The 21457-nt window shown below is 47.6% G+C and overlaps 1 long non-coding RNA gene across 1 annotated transcript; it reads right to left on the reverse strand.

Annotated features, from left to right (window-relative positions):
- Positions 1-4191: 4191 nt before the first annotated feature.
- On the reverse strand, positions 4192-21457 carry LOC125541757 (uncharacterized). Its single transcript, XR_015616374.1, has 3 exons — positions 20649-21457; positions 19755-20074; positions 4192-4487 (listed from the first exon to the last, which is right to left on the reverse strand). It is a non-coding gene; the product is annotated as an uncharacterized LOC125541757 (long non-coding RNA).

The raw sequence follows: 21457 nt of genomic DNA on the forward strand, positions 1-21457 counted from the left end.
TTGACACTCACTAGACCAGATATATCTTTTGCGGTTAACAAAGTTTGCCAGTTTCTTCATGCACCCACTACAGTTCATTGGACTGCTGCAAAACGTATAGTTAGATATGTCAAGAATACTCTCAATCTTGGTCTCAATTTTAGCAAGTCACCATCAACACTTATTAGTGCTTTCTCAGATTCTGATTGGGCAGGATGTCTAGATGATAGACGCTCAACTGGTGGCTTTGCAGTATTCTTTGGTTCTAACTTGATTTCATGGTGTGCAAGAAAACAAGCTACTGTCTCCAGATCCAGTACAGAAGCAGAGTACAAAGCATTAGCTAATGCTACAGCTGAGATTATATGGGTACAATCCATGTTGAAGGAACTTGGTGTCAAAAGTACTCAAGCTCCATGTTTGTGGTGTGATAACCTTGGTGCCACTTACCTATCTGCTAATCCTGTCTTTCATGCAAGAACCAAGCATATTGAGATAGCTTTTCACTTTGTACAAGAAAGAGTTGCCAAGAAGCAACTTGACATTAGGTTTGTGCATTCCAGAGATCAAATTGCAGATGGATTCACAAAACCTTTGCCTACAAGAAGCTTTGAAGACTTCAAACATAATCTCAACTTGATGAAATTGTGATTAAGGGAGGGTGTTAAACAGGTAATTGCACCTGTCACGGCTGTCCAAGGAGATACACGACCGGCTTAGAGATAGACTTGGTAGTTAGCTCTCATATCTATCTATTGTAACCATCTCTGTCCCTTCCTCTCCAAGATTGTAATCTCCTGTAATATCTTAACCTCTCTGTATGCGCATCGGGGTTATTGCGCCCCTACCTATAAACACGTAGCCGTCTCCTCCAACGAGGGTAAGACGTTTCCGCATCTCGCACAACTTTTGCATCCTAGCTAAGGCAAGTCAGGTGAACGAGTATATATAGGCTTACTTATATATACTGCAGTCTTTGTTAGGATCTTTTTACATCCATGTAAGCATGTGACATGTGTTAACTGTTAATCATGCATTCAGGAGCTGTTATCATTTCTTTAACATGTGAGCACACAACAAAATTGTGTGACACAGTAGAGCTACTTGCATACAAGTGAAAATATGGTTTAATGGGGAAAAAGATACTATGAATAGCTTTGTAGTTGAGTGGCGACAACTGCATGACAAAGAGTAGACAAAGTTCAATGTAATAATGACCCATTCAGGTCTGACAATAGACATGCAAATGCTAAATAGGTGTAGCAAAAGCATAAGATATCAATGTCAAAAAATAAAGAAGCATAAGAATAATACGCAAATGCATGGCTCCTGGAATGTGTCTTGTGCCCAACATTCAGGCCACTGCTGCATTATCAGAATGAAACAGTCAGTTATAGCTGCAAATCTCAAACAACAACACCATTCCACTTCTGAAACAGCTCAAATCTATGACAGCAAAGCAAGACTGATTGCTCTGCATCTTCAGTTTCTTTCTAGCACCGGCCAAACCTTTCTCTTCCAGTGACATCAGTAGCAATAAGGCAGCAACAGAGAAAGCACACATGGGCGTAGGATTGAAATTAGCCTAATGTAAGATAGTAAGAGGAGCAACGACTGAAGCCGGAATTGTGAATGTCTCGTTCTGGTGATTACCGAAACCAAATGGCCTGAATTCACCTTGCCAAAAGTAAACAAAGGACACAATCACATAGACCGAAATAAGCCAGAGCTATGTATAGCTCAAAAGTTTGCCATGCCAGAAATCAATGCATCATCAGGGTCAGTGCTCCAGCTGCCCACTACAGACCGAAATAAAGAAGGAAATATCATCATGATACTCTTGCCGCATCATTTCGAAATAAAGAAGGAAAAATCACACACTTCTTTTAATTAGATGTCTGTCATCGGCCGCTGCTCTACAGGCACAACCTTCCCATGTCCCCATGCCTCCTATCATCTCTGCCGTCACTTCCTTCACATTCATACCCCTTTCCCTGTTGACTATGCACAGCCGTATTCGGAAAACTGAAAGCAGAACATCGAAATGATGCTTTTATAGTAGCATGGGACCATAAAAATAACCTGTAGCTTATATCGACTCACCATTTCAACCTCAAACACTAAAAACAGAGCTGCTGAGACCAGATGGGTTTTGAATAAATAGAAACACTTCTTCGAAAAAAATATTATAAGAACAGTGATGGGACCATGAAAAAATAACCTGCAGCTTGATAGATTAATTAGCAAGCATTGCGACATCAATCACACAAAGCACTCGGCCCGAGTGGCATTCAACCGGGACAAATAATCTCAGACATAGAACATCCAAACCATGCATGATTATCATAGGACAGCATTCCATCTTAACAGCATACCAAACTCAGACTACAATAATTACATAAACATCATCTGGACAACACCCTGTTCACAGCTACCGATCAGTTTAAGATGATCCTAGCACCGTCTAATGTTGATTGCACTGTAGGAGTATTCTCCAGAGAGCGACAAAGGTCACCGTGGCTCCCAATTTGTGCAGCAGGCGCATATCCTGTAAAACGGTAATGACTTCGAGTGGACTAAACAAGACACTACATTGTCGGTGTTTTTTCTCTCCTTTTAATTTCAACTCCTTGGCTCTCACGTTTTTGCTTTCCTCCAATGTTTCAGATGGACTAAAGCTAAACACAGAAGAAAATCTGGAATCACATCTCGCTCACTTTGACACTAATCCTTTGGCATGGGTATATATAAGAGGTCTATACATCTCTAGTCTTTGTTAACTGTTCTTATGAAACAAACCTGTTGTAATCATGTGATATGTGTTGACAAGGCCATTCAGGAATTGTTTACCATGACATATTTAGCATGTGAGTAAACTGCATAATGATGTGACCTTTCTACATGCATGTTTAGTCGCCGCAGAGAAACAGGGCTTTGAGGTGGCCATGGTCACCGCCGGCAGCTACCCATGGCGACGGCGACAGGGAATTTGTGGAGCATTACAAACAGTACTACAGAAGCAGAGCAGTGCCCGGCTACAGAGATAATAAACAATAGAAAAATCCTTGACTAAGCGAGGTAATGCACAAGCATATGAGCATGCTGAAATAGTAGTACTAGCTACTAGGCGTACATGGCACGACATATAACAAGACCTAAAATATTCTGGGTAAAAGAAGAATGAATAATAACCAAACTCGTACTTCAGAAAAATGAATAATATCAATTCCACACAAGCATGCAATGTACAGAGACAAGTCCTAGCTTCTAACATAGGATTGGGACTAGCCTCCTGTAAGTCCTAGCACATGCGTAGTACCCACCTACTGAGGCATTTCAAAGATACACTAGCATTTAGCAACACGATTAAAGAACTAATTAGATTAGCATGCAACTACATGTAGTTTAGTCGACTTTACAGAAGTTGCAGACTACGGATGTGGAACAGATAACCACGATCGAACCAATCAACTCATGTCATGCTAGTTAGCTAAACAGAAAGCACATGTAGTTTAATGGACTTCATGGTGTTCATCTTGCAGGTAAAAAAGGCCAGCAGATGTCTCCACCTACCAACACATTCAAACACATTCAGAAGCAGTCAGAAGATAAATGTTATGAGAGAAAATGCACTGGATTCAAAAGATTCATCAAGACCAGCTTTTGCGCACACACAAATAGCAGTTGAAATGTAAGAAAGCATCAGTTAGTTGCACAATGAACAAAACTGGGTCAATTGAACAGAGGATTGAACATAAAATGGCAAGCTTCCACCCAGAAAAATATTAATAACGGTGGTGTATTTTGTTAACAACATGCTCGATACAACTTTCAAATGATATAGAATGCCTGCTAGAGGGCAACCAACAACCATATTTGCAGTATGATGCAAAGATGAAGAGATGATTTTCTCAGAACAGAGCACTAACATGCTTACAAACAGCATGATGCAGAAGGTGTTAACAAATATGAATATTGGTCGGAAACAAACTGGAAGGAGTCATTTGGAAAGCCAGCACTAGCTACATGCGTCCATGATCCAAGTTATCTGTGCAAACGAACTGGAAGGAATATATTCAAGCATCCCTTCATCTTGGTTCAGTTACAAGAGCTCGATATGGAGTAAGGTGAGAATCAATACTTTCTAGATTGAGCAATCAGTCCATTAAAGGAACCATTTGAATAACCAGATAACCAATACTAATACAAAAACCAATACTAGACACGTAGCCCAACTTATACAAAATCTGGGTGATGTCGAAGGAGATAAATTAATTCACGTTACAAATATCAGGAGAAGACAAGGGTACAAGTTGAACCAAGCCGATTGATTACAATCACAACATAAAATTATTTGAAGCAAACAAAATCCAAGCCCGTCCTGCATGGTTTCTGACCTGTTTACATCAACATGAATGGCTGGCTTTCCTTGGTTTCTCGAGCGGCCATCCTCCACTCACTGACTATTCTTGGTATTCCCTTCCATGTCTTCGGTTTAAATGCCATTACTACACTTATCAGAAATGATGTCAGAGCAAACTTGTAGAAACTAATTTTTGCATGAAATTTAATTCCATATGACATTAAAATAATGGAGAACAAACTTTGTACATACAGTGTTGACGTGGTACATGGGATGGGATGGATAATTGCATTTGTTGGTTAAATGTGGTAAACAAAGAGGATAACACCGCAAGATCAGCGCAAGAATGCAGAGTCAAGGGCTCAAGGCCGGGACATGTTCAAACAAGCATGCTAGCAACGCCTCACAATATGAGATATAATAATATCGCGGATAAGTATAGGCAGAAGAACCCATACTTCCATCAGTATGAGAGAGGGAGAGGCGGAGACCAGGCCGCCTGAGGCGACCGGAATCTCACCGCCGTCACCCTCATCCTCACCGCATCGCTGCGCTAGGGGGGCACACCCGATCCGTTCGCGATCTCCTAATACATCTGCGGCGGCGCTGTCGGCGAGAAAGGAGGGGTCTACGGGATCGGGGGGGGGGGGGGGGGGGGGGACCGTGATGATCCGCAGCGTCAGATCGGGCGGGAGGAGCGGCGGTGGATGCAATGGCGCGCTTCGTTCTCCATTGGGATGGATCCGGTTTGCTGGATCGAAGGGCGGCTTCGATTCACCCCTCATTCTAGATGGATGGTTCTTCTCGATCTGGAGAACGACGTCCTCGCCGGCGAGTATCTTCCAGACAGAGAGATGATTGAGGTAGGTCTTCATTTCAAACTTGATGATTATGACATAGTTGTTGGCGAGTGTGTGCAGATTGACGTATGACCGAAAGCATCGGAGATGATTGATCTGACGGAGCCGATCCAGGCACGACCGGGAGGACGGTTTTGGGTGCTTCTGGAGAGCGATGACGAAGACCAAGCGGAGTGTCATGCACCCACCAGAGTCATGGTCTCGTCAGGTGTCGGTCCGCTGCCGTCGCCGGAGCCCATGAGTAAGATCGTTCGACGTCGTTCAAAATTTGAAAATTCCAAGCCGTCCATGAAGCCATGGATCGGACCGATCCCTAAGGTAATGAGAGAACCGGTGACCTTGTCACAATTTTTGCCGGACAATTGGACTATGGTTACGAGAAAGAAGAAGAAAGGAAAGTTTAGCCGGCCACCGCCGCCGCCAAGATCGCCGGTGGCGACATCGGCGAGTACTGTTCGAGCGGCCAGACGGGCTCGTTTGAATATGATATTGGGTCATGGACCTGGTTTGGATGTTTCGCCGGATGGAACGATGGTCGTGGGTCTTTTAGGTTCGGGCGAGGCCCAGCTGGAGGCCCAAGCCTCGTTTCATCACAAACAGGCGGACGTACATGTTGCATCGCTGCCAGTCACGCAATCGATCGAGACTAGGGCGGTGGTGCCGGGCTTCTGTTCGCTGGGTACTGGGCGAGCGAGGAGGATCTCCTGCGCCGACGCCATGACCTGACGAGGGCAGCCGCCCATCAAGCGAGCGCCGCACACCGCTGGTGCTTCAACTGCTGGAGGGACCGGGCGTGGCGCCCCGACGTCCAGTACTGCCGTGGCGGCTGGGCCCGGGCGTGGCACTCAGCCAGTACTGCCCGCCGGCGGCGCTGGTCGTGGTGCCCCGACGGCTGGGGGGAACGGCGCTATCGGGCGGAGCGCCCTGCCTCCGCCGAGGTCGGTGGGAACGGGAGTGCAGCCCAGAGCTGCCGCCGGCCGGGGCGTTCCCTCATCCGTACAGCAGGGGACCGAGACATCTAACTCTTCGGCGTTGACACAGGCGCCTAGGCCCAATACGCGACAACCGGATGAATAGGCGCAGCCACCTGCAGCCAAGGCACCGGCCCTAGGAAGGGGTTGCGGTGCGCAAGTGTAACGCCCGAATAATTAGGCTACAGTAAAACTCTCTTAATGATGCCATGTCATCGGTAATTACTGTTGCTAAACTTCCGTTAGTTCAAACCGATTCAAAAATCAATTCAGAAAATGACAAACAACAAAAGTTTTTAAAAGTTGAAACCAAAAATGTTCGGTGGATGCCAAATATTGCACTGATAATTATGATGAAGTAAACACATTTTTAGAAAACGCCTAAATACTTTAAAATGAAATAAAACAGAAAAGAAAATAAATAAAAAGAAAAAGAAAAACACAAAAACAAAAGAACTAACAAAAAGAAAAAAGAAAGAAAAAGGGGGAAGCACCCCCCCTCCCCCGGGCTTCGGCCTAGCAGGCCACAGGCCAGCCCAGCTGCGGCCCACCCCGCACCCATAAGACCCCCCATTCCCCCAGTACCCACCGACACCCCCACTCCCTCCCCGCAAAATATCTCCTCCCCCTCTCTCCCGATTGGATCGGGATCGACGAGGAGACCGCTCGCCGCCGCCTCGCCCTCACCTGACGCCGCCCGGAGCTCCCCTGCCGGCCTGCTTCCTCCTCCCCACGCCGGACCTCCTCGTCCTCCTCCCCGAGTCGCTCCCCGCGCCCCGTTGCCCAAACCCTACTCCCCGCAGTGAGCTGCCCCTCCTCGCGTCCCGCCCTCTCTCCTCGCACTCCCTTCCTCGCGACCGTCGCCGCGCCTCGCGCACTCCGGCCCCGCGCTCACCGCAGCCGGACGCGCCCTGGCCGCCCGCCGCTCCGCCTGGCCGCGCCCATCGCCCCGCCTCGACGCGCCTCGCCTGCGCCGCTCGCTCGCCGCGCCGCCGCCCTGTTTCTCCCGCACGCTGCGCCCCATGGCCACCTTTGCTCGCCCGCGCTCCGGCGCCCGCCTCCTTCTCCGGCGACCGATCGGCGCCGCATGGCCCCCCTGCCTACCCGCGCGTCGCGAGCGCGGTGCCTCGCACCGCCGAGCTCCGCCGCAGCCCCGCCGCTCCCTGCCGCGCCAAAGTTAGATAAGCCCTAGTTATTCTTTAGAGTAGTATTTGAACATTATCCACATTATCATTTGACTCCTGTGAAAACATCTTTGTTTTCAGATGGAACCCACGAGGCAGGTCGTGCGCCACACGACGGCCATTGGTGCCTCAGGATCACCTGCTGTGTTGGTTGAGATGATGACCTATCTGGGTTATCGCTGGCACCCTGAGTACACCGTCTATGAGGAGTATCAGGACTTCAACCAGGAGCAGTACCGTGCCATCGTCCACCTCTACTCTCGGGAGTATGACTCCACTACCGTGTTGCACACTGCTCATAGTGTTGGAGTGACTATCGATATGGCGGTCCACGATGCTGCTTATGCTGCTCTGACACGTCTTTGTGGAGAGTATCAGGAGCTGGACACCTCCCCCTTCAGGCACATTGCTATCGCATCCGATGTTGGTGCGGAGGGTTACTACACTGCAGCCTACTCCACTGTCACCCGAAAGCCCTTCTACCATCAGAACCTGGTTCTGCATGCTGATGGGCTGGATAGAGCTAACCGAGCTCTTCGCCACGAGTTGTACACCACCCGTCAGCACCTGTATCATGCTCTGACGCTGTTGCACCCCTCTGTCCGATCTGGTGATCTGTCGCGTTCTGCGATCTACCCTGCCAGGACCGTGATGCCCCAGGGCGTCGGCTGGCCAGATGTGGGAGGCTACACTCCTGCACTTGGTCCTCTCCTGCCACCTGCGCATCGGGTTCCGCACCAGAGTATCCGCGGACCCCAGGCTACTCGCGTGGAGGTCTTCCCTTCGCGTCACTACCAGCTGTCGGGCTACACCTACCTCTGCAGTACCGCGTGGGACTGATGTAGACTTGCTTGTTAGTGTTAGATGCATTCGCCGCGAGCCTGTGTGCCGCCTATGATGTCTTAGTCTATGTACCGAACTCTGTGTACCGAACTCTATGCATGATCTCTTTTGTAAGATATGCCGACTACTATGTAGTGTCTATCGTGCTGCTTTCGTTGTGCATGTTTCATCATGAATGATTCTTGTCTTTGCAAATTTCTCAATGCTGAACTACCCCTGTTATATATTAGCAGGATGGTTAGACCAGGTGGTCGTGGTCGTGGTGGCAACGCCCCACCACCGCCTGAGTACATGGCTGGGATGATGCAACAGTTTGAGCTGAATCGTCAGTTCATGGAGAATATTATGGCTCAGTTTCCTCGCCCCAATATGAACCAGCAGCCAACCCAAGTGACTCTGCAGGATTTCATGCGCCTCAACCCAACCGTGTACCGCAGCTCAACTCAGCCTCTTGATGCTGATGACTGGCTCCGTGACATCACCTATGAGATGGAGTCTGCTGATGTAGCCCCTGCAAGCTACGTCACCTTTGCTTCTTTCTTCCTAAAAGGACCCGCAGCTCAATGGTGGGACAGCCACAGGCGTACTTTGCCAGCTGGAACAATCATCACCTGGCCAGATTTCCAAGCTGCCTTCCGTGCTCGCTTCATTCCTCAGGGAGTCATGGACCGGAAGAAGCGTGAGTTCCGCAACCTCACCCAAGGCAACAAAACTGTGGAAGCTTATCAGCGGGAGTTTCTGGATCTGTCCCGCTATGCTGAAGAAGACATTGCAACTGATGCACGCAGACAGGAGAAGTTCCGTGATGGCCTTCAAGCTGATATCAAGCTCGCACTTCTAGTGCATGACTTTACTGATTTCGCCACCCTGGTGAACAAGGCCATCAATGTCGAAACTGGTCTGCAGGAATACCAGAGCTCTCACAGGCGCAACCATGACACGGGCTCATCTTCGGGCCCGTCCTCGCAGAAGCGTAAGATATGGATTCCCAACAGCATGTACCAACCAACTGCACCTGCCCCAAGGCAGTCCTATGTTGCACCTCGTCTGCCTGCTCCACCAACTAGGCAGCCAAGGCTTCCAGCTCCACCACCCCAAGCTCCTGATCCCACTCCCAATAATGGTCTGTGCTACAAGTGTGGCCAACCTGGTCACCTTGCCAGGAACTGCTATCAGAATCAGAACCAGAATCAACTGGCCCTCCCCACAGCTGGCTGTGGAAGCAACCAGCCTCGCAACAACAATGCCAAGTCTTATGGTCGTGTTCACGCCAACCACGTTGATCTCAGTGAAGTTCTAGACCAGCCTGCTACCGTGATGGGTACACTCCTCGTAAACTCAGTACCTGCATCTGTTTTATTAGATTCAGGAGCATCGCATTCATTCATGTCAGAAGATTTTGCATACAAGCATGACGTTAAATGTGAGGAGATGAACACTTCGGTATTGGTAAAAAACCCCGTGGGACAATGCCAAACCTAACTGGTAGGCATCGATGTCCCCGTGGAAATCAAAGGGCTGGAATTCTATGCATCTCCCATTATCCTGAAGTCGTCTAACATCGACCTCATTCTGGGAATGGATTGGTTGAAAGCGCATATTGCTTCTATAGTTTGCGCCACTAAGGTCGTCCATCTGCTACACCCTTCTGACGAAATAATAGCTTACCAAAATCATCTAGTTCAGAACGCCGAGGCACGACTTTATGCCTTGAATGCGTTGAACGCTGCACCACTCGAGGGCATTGAAAACATTCCCGTCGTTCGTGAATTCCAAGATGTCTTCCCAGAAGAACTTCCAGGGATTCCCCCTGCTAGAGCTGTCGAATTCATCATCGACTTGAAACCCGACACCACCCCTATAGCTAAACGACCCTACAAGATGCCGCCGCATGAACTCATTGAGCTTAAGGAGGAAATCGACAAATCTCTTGTCAAAGGTTTCATTCGCCCAAGTTGCTCTCCTTGGGGAGCACCTTCTCTCTTTGTTAAGAAGAAGGATGGGACAAACCGATTAGTCCAAGACTACCGTCCTATAAACCAAGCTACCATTCAGAATAAATATCCTCTTCCTCGGATCAATGATCTTTATGATCAACTGGCTGGCTCATCAATGTTCTCTAAACTCGACTTGAGGTTGGGTTACCACCAGATCCGTGTTCGTGAAGAGGACATCCCAAAAACCGCCTTCGTGACTCGGTATGGATCATACGAGTACACCGTCATGTCATTCGGCTTAACGAATGCTCCCGCCACCTTCTCTCGTCTGATGAACTATATATTCATGGATTACCTCGACAAGTTCGTCGTGGTTTACTTGGACGATATCCTTGTATTTTCCAAGAACAAGGAAGAGCATGCTGAACATCTTCGTCTTGTGCTGGAAAAGCTTCGAGAGCATCAACTGTATGCTAAGTATTCCAAGTGTGAATTCTGGCTCCCCGAAGTAACCTATCTTGGGCATGTCATCTCCAAGGATGGTATTGCCATCAACCCTGAACGAGTTCAGGCTATTCTCGATTGGACTCCTCCGAAGAATGTCAAGCAAGTCCGAAGTTTTCTCGGTCTCGCCAGCTATTGCCGTCGATTCGTCGAGAACTTCTCCAAGATTGCCAGACCTCAGACTAATCTGTTGCATAAGGGTGTCAAATTCGAATGGACAGACAAGTGTCAGGAAAGTTTCCAGGCGCTCAAAGACAAGTTTACTTCTGCCCCAGTGCTTGCTCCACCTGATACTAAGAAGGACTTTGTCATTTACTGCGACGCTTCCCGTCAAGGATTAGGCTGTGTCCTAATGCAAGAGCGCAGAGTGATTGCTTATGCCTCTCGTCAACTGCGCCCTCACGAAGAAAACTACCCAGTTCACAACCTCGAACTTGCTGCTGTCATTCATGCACTGAAGTAGTGGCGACATTACCTTCTCCGTAATCGTTGCGAAATCTTCACCGACCACCAAAGTCTGAAGTATCTGTTTACTCAGCCAGATCTGAACCTCCGTCAGCAGAGATGGATGGAGACTGTTGCAGACTTTGACGTGGGTATATCCTATACCCCCGGCAAGGCTAATGTAATGGCTGATGCCTTGAGCCGCAAGTCTTACTGCAACCACCTCCAGGTTCACAAAGTTCAGCCCTCGCTTGTCGAAGAATTTAGAAAGATGAACCTTCATATTGTTCCTCCTGGAGCACTCGCTCCCCCTCCCCCAGTGTTCCACAAAATGAATCTTCTTGTTGTTACTAAGGGTTCTCTAAATACCCTGGCTGTTGTACCAGATCTCGTAGCTGGTATAAAGACTATTCACGGTTATGACTCTGAAGTCCATAAGATTAAACGCCATCTAGCAAAAGGAAAGCCCTCATTCTTCACTATCGCCGATGATGGCGCCTTGTACTTCAAAGGCCGCCTAGTGGTACCATGTTCGAAGAAAAACCTGGATAAGACTAAAAGGGTTATGCAAGAAGCTCATGATACGCCTCTGTCCATCCATCCTGGTAGTACAAAGATGTACCAGGATATTCGTCAAAGATTCTGGTGGTCTAATATGAAGCAGGACATTGCTCGTTATGTTGCTGAGTGTGACGTTTGCCGCCGTATCAAAGCAGAGCATCAAAGGCCTGCTGGAACTCTGCAACCTATCTCTATTCCTGAATGGAAATGGGACCATGTTGAAATGGACTTCGTCACTGGATTTCCCAAATCGCAGAAAGGTAATGATGCTATTCTTGTCGTCATTGACCGGCTTTCCAAAGTTGCCCATTTTCTGGCAGTCAAAGAGACAATCACTGCTAGTCAGCTTGCTACTCTCTACATGGCCAGAATTGTTTCACTTCACGGTATTCCACTGGTTATCAGTTCAGACCGTGGCAGCTTATTCACTTCAAGATTCTGGGCAAGTTTCCAAGAAGCTATGGGGACTCATCTGTCGTTCAGTACTGCGTTTCATCCTCAGTCGCAAGGACAGGTTGAACGTGTCAACCAAGTTCTCGAAGACATGCTTCGAGCTTGTGTAATTTCATTCGGCAAGAAATGGGAGGAATCTCTTCCATATGCTGAGTTCTCTTATAATAATAGCTATCAAGCTAGTCTGAAGATGTCCCCCTTCGAAGTGCTATATGGACGAAAGTGTCGGACCCCTCTGAACTGGTCAAAAACTGGGGAACGTCCACTCTTCGGTCCGGATACTATCCAACAGGCCGAAGAACAAGTTCGCATTATTCGCGAGAATCTCAAGACTGCTCAGTCACGTCAGGAAAGTCAGTATAACCGTCATCACCAAGACATGGTCTATCAACCTGGCAAAAAGGCTTATCTTCGAGTTACACCAACGAAGGGTGATCACCGCTTCGGGATCAAGGGCAAGCTAGCTCCTCGCTATATCGGTCCCTTCACTATTCTCGAAAGGCATGGAAAGGTGGCATATCAACTGGAGCTTCCGCCGAACCTTTCTCAGGTTCACGATGTGTTCCATGTGTCACAACTCCGCCGTTGCTTCAAGGATCCAATCCGAGCGGTAGATCATGAAGTGCTCGAATTGCAACAGGACCTCTCCTATAAAGAGCATCCGGTCCGCATTCTTGACCAAGCTGAACGCCGCACACGTCAGAAGGCGATCAAATTCCTCAAAGTCCAGTGGTCGAATCACTCTGAAGACGAAGCCACTGGGGAACGTGACCAGACATTGGAGCCCAGGAGCCAGACGCCACCGTCGACGACGACTACTACTACACTGGGGGTGCCTACTACTACGTGCAGCCTGCTGACGGCGACGAGGAGTAGTTTAGGAGGATCCCAGGCAGGAGGCCTGCGCCTCTTTCGATCCGTATCCCAGTTTATGCAAGCCTTCTTAAGGCATACTTGTTTATCTTATGTCTGTACTCAGATATTGTTGCTTCCACTGACTCGTCTATGATCGAGCTCTTGTATTCGAGCCCTCGAGGCCCCTGGCTTGTAATATGATGCTTGTATGACTTATTTTATTTGTAGAGTTGTGTTGTGATATCTTCCCGTGAGTCCCTGATCTTGATCGTACATGTTTGCGTGTAAGATTAGTGTACGATTGAATCGGGGGCGTCACAACAAGGGCGTGGCGGATACTCTGGATACAGCCGGGATGGTCAGAACGTCAATCGATACGGGCAGTGGGGAGATGATGGATATGATGCATATGGTGAGGGATTGCACCGTGGATCTTCGTCCGGTGGCGGCCGTGGATATAACCGATACAATGATAATGATGCTGGACAGTTTCAAGGTCCGCCCGGTAACTTCGTTGAAGGTGTCACAGGTCCTCGGGATCGCTACCGCGGTGGATATCGTCGTGGTGGGAGAGGGAGACGCCCACCACCGCCTCGACAATACCCACCGCCACCACCGCTTGCTATGGATATGGCTTCGGGGGAGGAACTCGAGCACGGAGCGGCTGAGGTGGGAGGTCCATCCACGCTACCGGCGGCGGCAGTTGACGCGGTTAGGGCTTTGGCAGCAGTGCAGATTCCGGTGTCTTCTGGAGGGACCAAAACTAAGGAAGGTGCGTCTGACAAAGGGTCGGAGAAAGCGGAGGGGGAAAAACTCTCTAAGTGGGCGATTAAGAAGAAAAAGTTGCCTTGCTATAGATGTGGTCAACAGGATCATTTCGTGGCAGAGTGTACGAATAAGCTTTGTGATTATTACCTCCGCTCCCAGCATGTGACTGGGGAATGCCCTCTTCTCTCCGGTCCTAAGCCTGGTATTAATATTTTTGGGGTCTGCTGTAAGGAGTTGATGTTCTTTGAGACACCGGAGGTGGATCCTCTACCGCAGATGGTTGAGAGCTCCTTCCCGGCAGTAATCAGAGTTACTAATGGACAGTTGACTGAGGCTCAGATCATGAGACAACTACGTGATTTAGTGCCAGGTAATTATCAGTGACATCTGGAGAAGTTAGAAGGTCAGACTTATAAGGTGGCTTTTCCCACTAAAGAGGATCAGATGCATTTTCTTAAATGGGGTTTATGCAGAGTTTCCAGCACAAACGTTGTGATTGCTTTTGACGAGTGGAAGCAGGACGAACCTGAGGGTACACCTTTGGAGAAGGTGTGGGTTCGTTTTTATGGCGTGCCACCTAAATTTGTAAAACATTTTCTGATTGCTTGGAGTTTGGGTGGTTTGATTGGTAAGACAGAAAAGGTGGACATGCCATCCACTCGAGCACAAAATGCTGCGAGGCTTTTGGTCAGTGTTGTGAGTGTTGAGCATATACCAGATGTGGTCAGATGGACACATGCTGGAGTCACTTATGTCTTAGAGCTTGAGATTGAGGATACTGCAGTTTCTGAGGAGGGAGATGGGACACAAGACATGGATACTACTGAGGGGGGCGGCGCACCCGGGAACCAAGAGAAGGGGTCCGATGACACACTGCCAGAGTCGGACAAGGGGCCTGTTACACAGTCTGATAAGGTAGACAGTTCTACCAAAGAGGCGCCCCCGTCCAACACTCCGATGAACACACTTCGTTTTGGATCCTTTGTACCGAGGTCTGCTCCTAGTCGGTTATGGAGCACCAGGGTCGAGGCAAACGACCCGATTGAGCTTGAGCTGCCACTAGTGCCGAGTCTAGTCGGTGATGTGACGACCACAGAGTCTTCTCCCGGTGCGAGGGTGGATTCTGTTGGGATGGCCGCAGATTTGGGAGACCTCGGGCAGGATGTTCACACCGAGGTACCACGGCCGGACCTTTCGTCGGTGGTTGGGGCGCCCGGCCAGGAGATCTATGGCGCGCCTCCTACTTCGCTGTCTCCGGTTGAGTTGGGGGTGAGATACGGGAAGGAGTCCCGTGTTGTAACCCCTCTGCAGTTTTGTTCCGAGCAGGATGGCCGAGGTACGATGAGTTCCACGGGTGATAAGGGGGATGAGATCTATGAGCAGGCGGCTCCACCGTCCTCTTCCCCCTTGTTACCCAAAGCGGCAGTTCACCCCACCACGCCCCTTCCTCCTTCACCGACGATACGGGAAGGGCGTGGGAGTCCTGACCGTACCCCGCGCGAGAGGACCACGGAGGAGCTCATCGCTTTTGGTGGGATTACGGATCCGGTGTCGGCTGGCAGGCGTGTCAGCAACCGGATCCAGGGACAACCCGATGCGGATGACTTTCAACTAGCGTGTGCCAAGAGGGCTGCCATGTTCGTCAGGCCGAGACTACTGCAGGTACGTCTTTTGATATAAGTTGTTCAATTTTACACTTCTCTGAGAATGAGTTAATTGATAAGGCAAACGACTTAGGCATTTCTTTGGGATCAAATGAAATCGAGGTCGTCAAATCCGTTAATGATCTTTTAGCCATGGAAGCGGAGAGGGCTTCTGAGATCATTCATAATCTAGCCTCTATCAAACCTATGAATGACAATGACATGAATAATTTAGGCATTAATGATCTTGCAAATATCTGTAATAATCTCTTGCCTAGTGTCGAGACCGAAGATGAGGAGGTTGAGAACACAGATACGGTAGAGCCTCTCCTGACGGAGGAGGCAGTGTCCGGCATTGATAATAATATTGTCCCACAGGGGGTTGGGGAGAAACCCAAACGACCCTGGAAGTGGAAAATTTATCCTACTTCGGCGGTACGCAGAAGTGCTAGAGTTAAACTTAAGAAAAAAATTCCATGATGACTTATGAAAGGACTCTTTTGGAATAGCAGAGGTCTAGCAGACTTGGCTAAACAAAGATTCTTAGCAGAGACAACATTAGAGCATCACTTGGATTTTTTTGCACTCTTGGAAACGGGACGAGATAATTACACATCCCAATTCCTTCAATCCCTCTCCAGTGGTATCGATTTTTATTGGCACATTTTACCACCTAGAGGAAGATCCGGCGGGATTTTACTAGGAGTACGGTGTGAGACATTAGAGGTGCTTAATGTGGTGCACGGAGACTTTTCAGTTAAATTCAGGGTGAGATCAAAATTGGATGGATTCCGATGGTCACTAGTTGCGGTATATGGGGCAGCGCAACCTGAATTTAAACCTGATTTTCTTGCCGGTTTAGTGCGGATTTGTGGAGATGAAAATCTGCCACTACTAGTCGGGGGGGGGGGGGTTTAATATCATCCGGAGAAGGGAAGAAAAGAATAATGACAATTTCGATGGACGTTGGTCTATGATGTTTAACATGATTATCGAGAGCCTCAATTTGAGAGAAATTGAGCTTACCGGTAGACAGTTCACATGGGCCAATTCGTTACCTGTTCCGACTTATGAAAAACTGGACAGGGTACTTGCTAGTGTGGAGTGGGAACAAAAGTATCCGTTGGTGTCGGTTCATGCGATGCAAAGAGCGATCTCGGATCATACACCACTCTTTTTAGATTCGGGAGAGGCTACCCATGTTGCAAACAAAAATTCTTTGTCCTTCGAACACAGTTGGTTTGAGCGAGAAGGATTTATGGAGATGATTGCACGCGAATGGGCTAAGCCGGTTACGGGAAGGACACATGTTGAGAGATGGCAAAATAAGATTAGACACCTACGACAATTTCTGAGAGGATGGGCCAGGAATGAAAGTGGGATTTATAAGCAGAAAAAAGAATACCTAACGCAACTCATCGAGGCACTCGATGTTAAGGCTGAAACCACTCTTCTTTCTGTGAACGAACATCGTACCAAGTCCGAGGCTGAGCAAGGCCTACGTGCTCTCCTCAGAGAGGAGGAACTCAAATGGGCTTTGCGCGCGAAAACGCTTAAGGTTGTAAAAGGGGACGACAACACACAATTTTTCCATATGGTTGCAAATGGTAAACATAGGAAGAAGAAAATCATACAGCTTGAACAGGACGAGGGAACAATAGTGGGACATGAAAATTTGAAAACGTATATATATATATATATAAACGTCTCTTTGGACCTCCCAATACTTCCACGGTGTCTCTTGATGAGTCTGTGATTGATGATATACCTCAATTACAGGCAGCGGAGAATGAAATTCTCTCTGCACCGTTTACTGAAAAAGAAGTTCTTTTGGCCATAACTCAAATGAAGCCAAATAAAGCACCGGGACCAGATGGGTTTCCAGCTGAATTCTATAAGAAATGTTGGCATATCATTAAAGATGATCTTATGCCTATGTTTCATGACTTTTTTGATGGCCATTTGGAGTTGTTTCACCTAAACTTTGGTACGATTACGTTATTACCAAAAAAGAATGAGGCAGTCCGGATAGAACAATTTCGACCCATTTGCCTACTGAATGTGAGTTTTAAAATCTTCACAAAGGTTGGAACCAATAGATTGACACAAATTGCTCACTCAGTGGTTCAACCTAGTCAGACAACATTCATGCCGGGACGACACATACTCGAGGGAGTAGTTGTCTTACATGAAACACTTCATGAGATTCACTCGAAGAAACTAGATGGGGTTATACTAAAAGTGGATTTCGAGAAGGCTTATGATAAAGTAAAATGGCCTTTTCTTCAGCAGGCAATGCGCATGAAGGGTTTTAGTGAAACCTGGAGGCACCAAGTGGATACTCAAGTCCAGAATGGTAGTGTCAGTATTAAGGTGAACGATGACATTGGTCATTATTTCCAGATGCATAAGGGGTTGAGACAAGGGGATTCCATGTCACCCCTTCTGTTCAATATCGTGGCAGATATGTTGGCCGTCATTATTGGCAGGGCCAAGCAACATGGTCAGGTAGAGGGTCTGTCTAGTTCCTCATCTAGTTGATGGAGGAGTGTCCATTCTACAATATGCTGATGACACTATTCTTTTCATGGAACATGACATGGCTAAGGCACGTAACATGAAACTTATCTTATGTCTCTTCGAGCAATTGTCTGGCTTAAAGATCAATTTCCATAAGAGCGAGGTGTTCTGTTTTGGGAAGGCCAAAGACGAGGAACATACTTACAGACAATTGTTTGGATGCGAATTAGGTGCTTTACCGTTCAGTTATTTGGGTATTCCGATTCATCACCGTAAATTATCCAATAAAGAATGGAAATGTATTGAAGAACGAATTGAAAAAAAACTCATCTGCTGGAAAGGCAAGTTGGTGTCATATGGAGGTCGATTAGTTGTGATCAACTCAGTACTAACTAGTATGCCAATGTTTTTACTTTCGTTCTTCGAAATTCCGAAAGGGGTCCGAAAGCGACTTGATTTCTTTAGATCTCGATTCTTTTGGCAGTCTGATGAGGCCAAGAGGAAATACCGTCTCGCGCGATGGGATATACTTTGTCGACCTAAAGACCAAGGGGGTCTCGGTATTGAGAACTTGGAAATTAAGAATAAATGCCTTATGAGCAAATGGTTGTACAGGTTAGGGACAGAGCCGGAGGGCATGTGGTCTCAAATTCTGTGCAATAAGTATTTGCACACGAAAACTCTAGCCCAGACTACCATCAGACCAACTGATTCACCGTTCTGGAAGGGACTTATGAGAACGAAGGATATGTTCTTTCGTAGGGTCAAATTCTTGGTTGGCAATGGGATGTCAACAAGATTTTGGGAGGATACATGGTTAGGAGAGACACCTTTGGCCTTACAATATCCTACCCTTTACAATATTGTGCAACATAAGGAAGATTACGTAGGTATCGTCCTTCAAACTATTCCCTTGAATATCCAGTTCAGACATACGTTAGTGGGTGCGAGATGGACAGCCTGGATGCACTTGGTTCGGAGGTTGATTCAAGTTCGACTCTTCGACGTGTCGGACTCTACACAATGAAAGTTAACTAAAAATGGGATACTTACGGTGAAATCCTTTTATACGGATTTGATTAATTCTGGCCCCCTCTCAAGGTCACTTCATATATGGAAGGTTAAGGTTCCATTGCGGATTAAATTTTTTATGTGGTTTGTCCACAAACAAGTAATACTCATGAAGGACAACTTACTTAAGAGGCGATGGGTAGGCAACTCGCGGTGTTGTTTTTGTGCTTAGGATAAGACAATACAACATTTATTTATTGAATGCCCACTTGCCAAGTTACTTTGGAGAACGATTCATATAGTTTTTAATATTAATCCCCCAGTAGATATTGCGTCTTTGTTTGGGACGTGGTTAGCTGGGGTTGAACAGATTACGGCAGCTCGTATTTGGATTGGAATATGTGCGTTACTATGGGCTATATGGAACTGCAGAAATGATATGATTTTTAACAGACAACACAACTTAACTTTTTTGCAGGTTATCTTCAGAGCTACAGCTTGGATTCGTACGTGGTCCTTACTCACTCCTATGAACTCCAGGGAGTCTTTGGTTATTGGGTGCAATCAATGGGAGATAGTGGCTCGGGCTATATTCAACCGGTTCGGATGACGTTCGCATAACAGGATAGACGGCTAGAGAGCTTGTCCTTATTATCACCGTATCGGTTGTTGTTAGGCCATTTCTATTTTTTCAGATTTATATGCTTCGCTTTTGCTCCGTTTGCGAGCTGTAAGACCTTTTGAGGATACGTTCTGGATTTTTAATAAAAGGGCCGCATGCATCGTCATGATGCAGAGGCCGAGGGTTTTACCTTCATTTCCAAAAAAAATGTGGTAAACAAAGAAAGACGTGCATACCTTCATAATGGGCATCTAGTCATTTGCGTTTGATGCTGCTCAGTTGCTGCTCAAGACATCTGGGGAGCTTCTTTATAGCAGGACAACCTTTAATTGCAAGCTCTTGGAGAAATCTGTATGCTTGTAGTTCATTCGGTAGGGATGCCAGGGTACTGCAGCTAACAAGCTGAAGGTCTTCCAGCGATGCGGGGTGCAGAGACTCCAGCGACTTCAACCCACTGGTCCTCCGAATGTCCAGTCTCTTGAGGGACGTGGGTAGACGGAGAATGCCTCCCAACATGCCAATTGAGGGACGCCCACACCAATCGCTTCTCCTGCAACTGTATAGCATGTGTAGGAGTTAAAAATTGAGGTAACGTGCACATAAAGCAGAGTTATTCAGCTAGAAAAGCACAGGCATACATCATTGTCAGGTTACACAGCTGAATTCTGCTTCCTGACCCTCCTGATTCACACATCTGGCACATAGATGGGTGTGCCTCATAAGTCGTGTGAATCAGATCAGAGAAAAGACAGACGAACAGGATTGGTAACTTATAAATTGACTGGAAGGGCAGACTGGATGCCATCAGTGTACAGCTTGCACCAGTTGGTTGGTGCGCTACCCCTCGATCTGAATGTGAGTAGAAAATTCAAACACCTCATGAAGTGTCATTTTGATATACTAAAGTGCATTTCAGCAGGAAAAGCACAGAATAAGTACTTGCATGTCCTTAAGAACTCTGACATTTTGGGTCTGCGCATACTATTATCAGAGATTAGGGGCACATATTTTCAGAATTAGCACAAATTAGGCAGCGCAACAACATATTTGTTACACTGATTAGCAGAGTCCTCATGCTAAGAAAATGTGGAACCATCATATTAATGGCTAGCTAGGATCATATTTGCAACCTGGGAACTTGGTACGCTCGGTCCAACACACCTGGTGAAAGCATATTTCCTCTGATATGCACATATGAACTGATGTGACTGCTACAAAACAGAAGAGGCAGTGAGATATAAGGATGATTGGAGGCAGTGACTGAATCTGGATATTGCTCCAGTTCACCCAGCGGACAAACTTCATAGGAGCTCTATTCTCGGACATCGGAGAGAAACGAAACTTCCACGCAAAATTGCTTCAACTTCTCAGACATAGAGCGGCGTAGGCAAAAATTTGATGAGTCTTTTAAGTAACATCCACAGAAAGCACATAGTAGTAATTCTGCTAGCAAAGCACAAACGTACTCCCTCCGTTCCGATTTACTCGTCGTGGTTTTAGATCAAGATTTGAACTAAAACCACGACGAGTAAATCGGAACGGAGGGAGTATACATTAGGGTCTGTCAGTCTAGACAAGTGAATTCTGCTTCACTTCACGCAGCTGGGTGCAGATGGGCGCGCCCCTTAAATTCACGTGAATCGAATCGCACCCGACGAGACGAGGAGCTCGGAGACCTTCTCGTGGAGACCATCTGCGACTGAGAGGGATGTAAAACGGGAGGTCAGAAGAGGAAACATGAGAGGTTGGGGGTGGGAAGGGAAGGAGGGGAAGGGGAACGAGTGGTGGCGGCGGTGGAGGGGGCGAGATGGGGGCTTGGATGGCGAGCGGCGTAGCCGATGGGGCTCGGGAGAGCCTGCGCCGGCGAGCGGCCGTGGTCCGGCCGGCGAGGAGGACGAACAAGGGAGAGGAGGACGCAAGATCCGCGAAATGTGGGCTG

Source organism: Triticum urartu, chromosome 1A (genome assembly GCF_056163025.1).
Source record: "Triticum urartu cultivar PI428250 chromosome 1A, HENAU_Tu73, whole genome shotgun sequence".
NCBI lineage: Eukaryota > Viridiplantae > Streptophyta > Magnoliopsida > Poales > Poaceae > Triticum > Triticum urartu.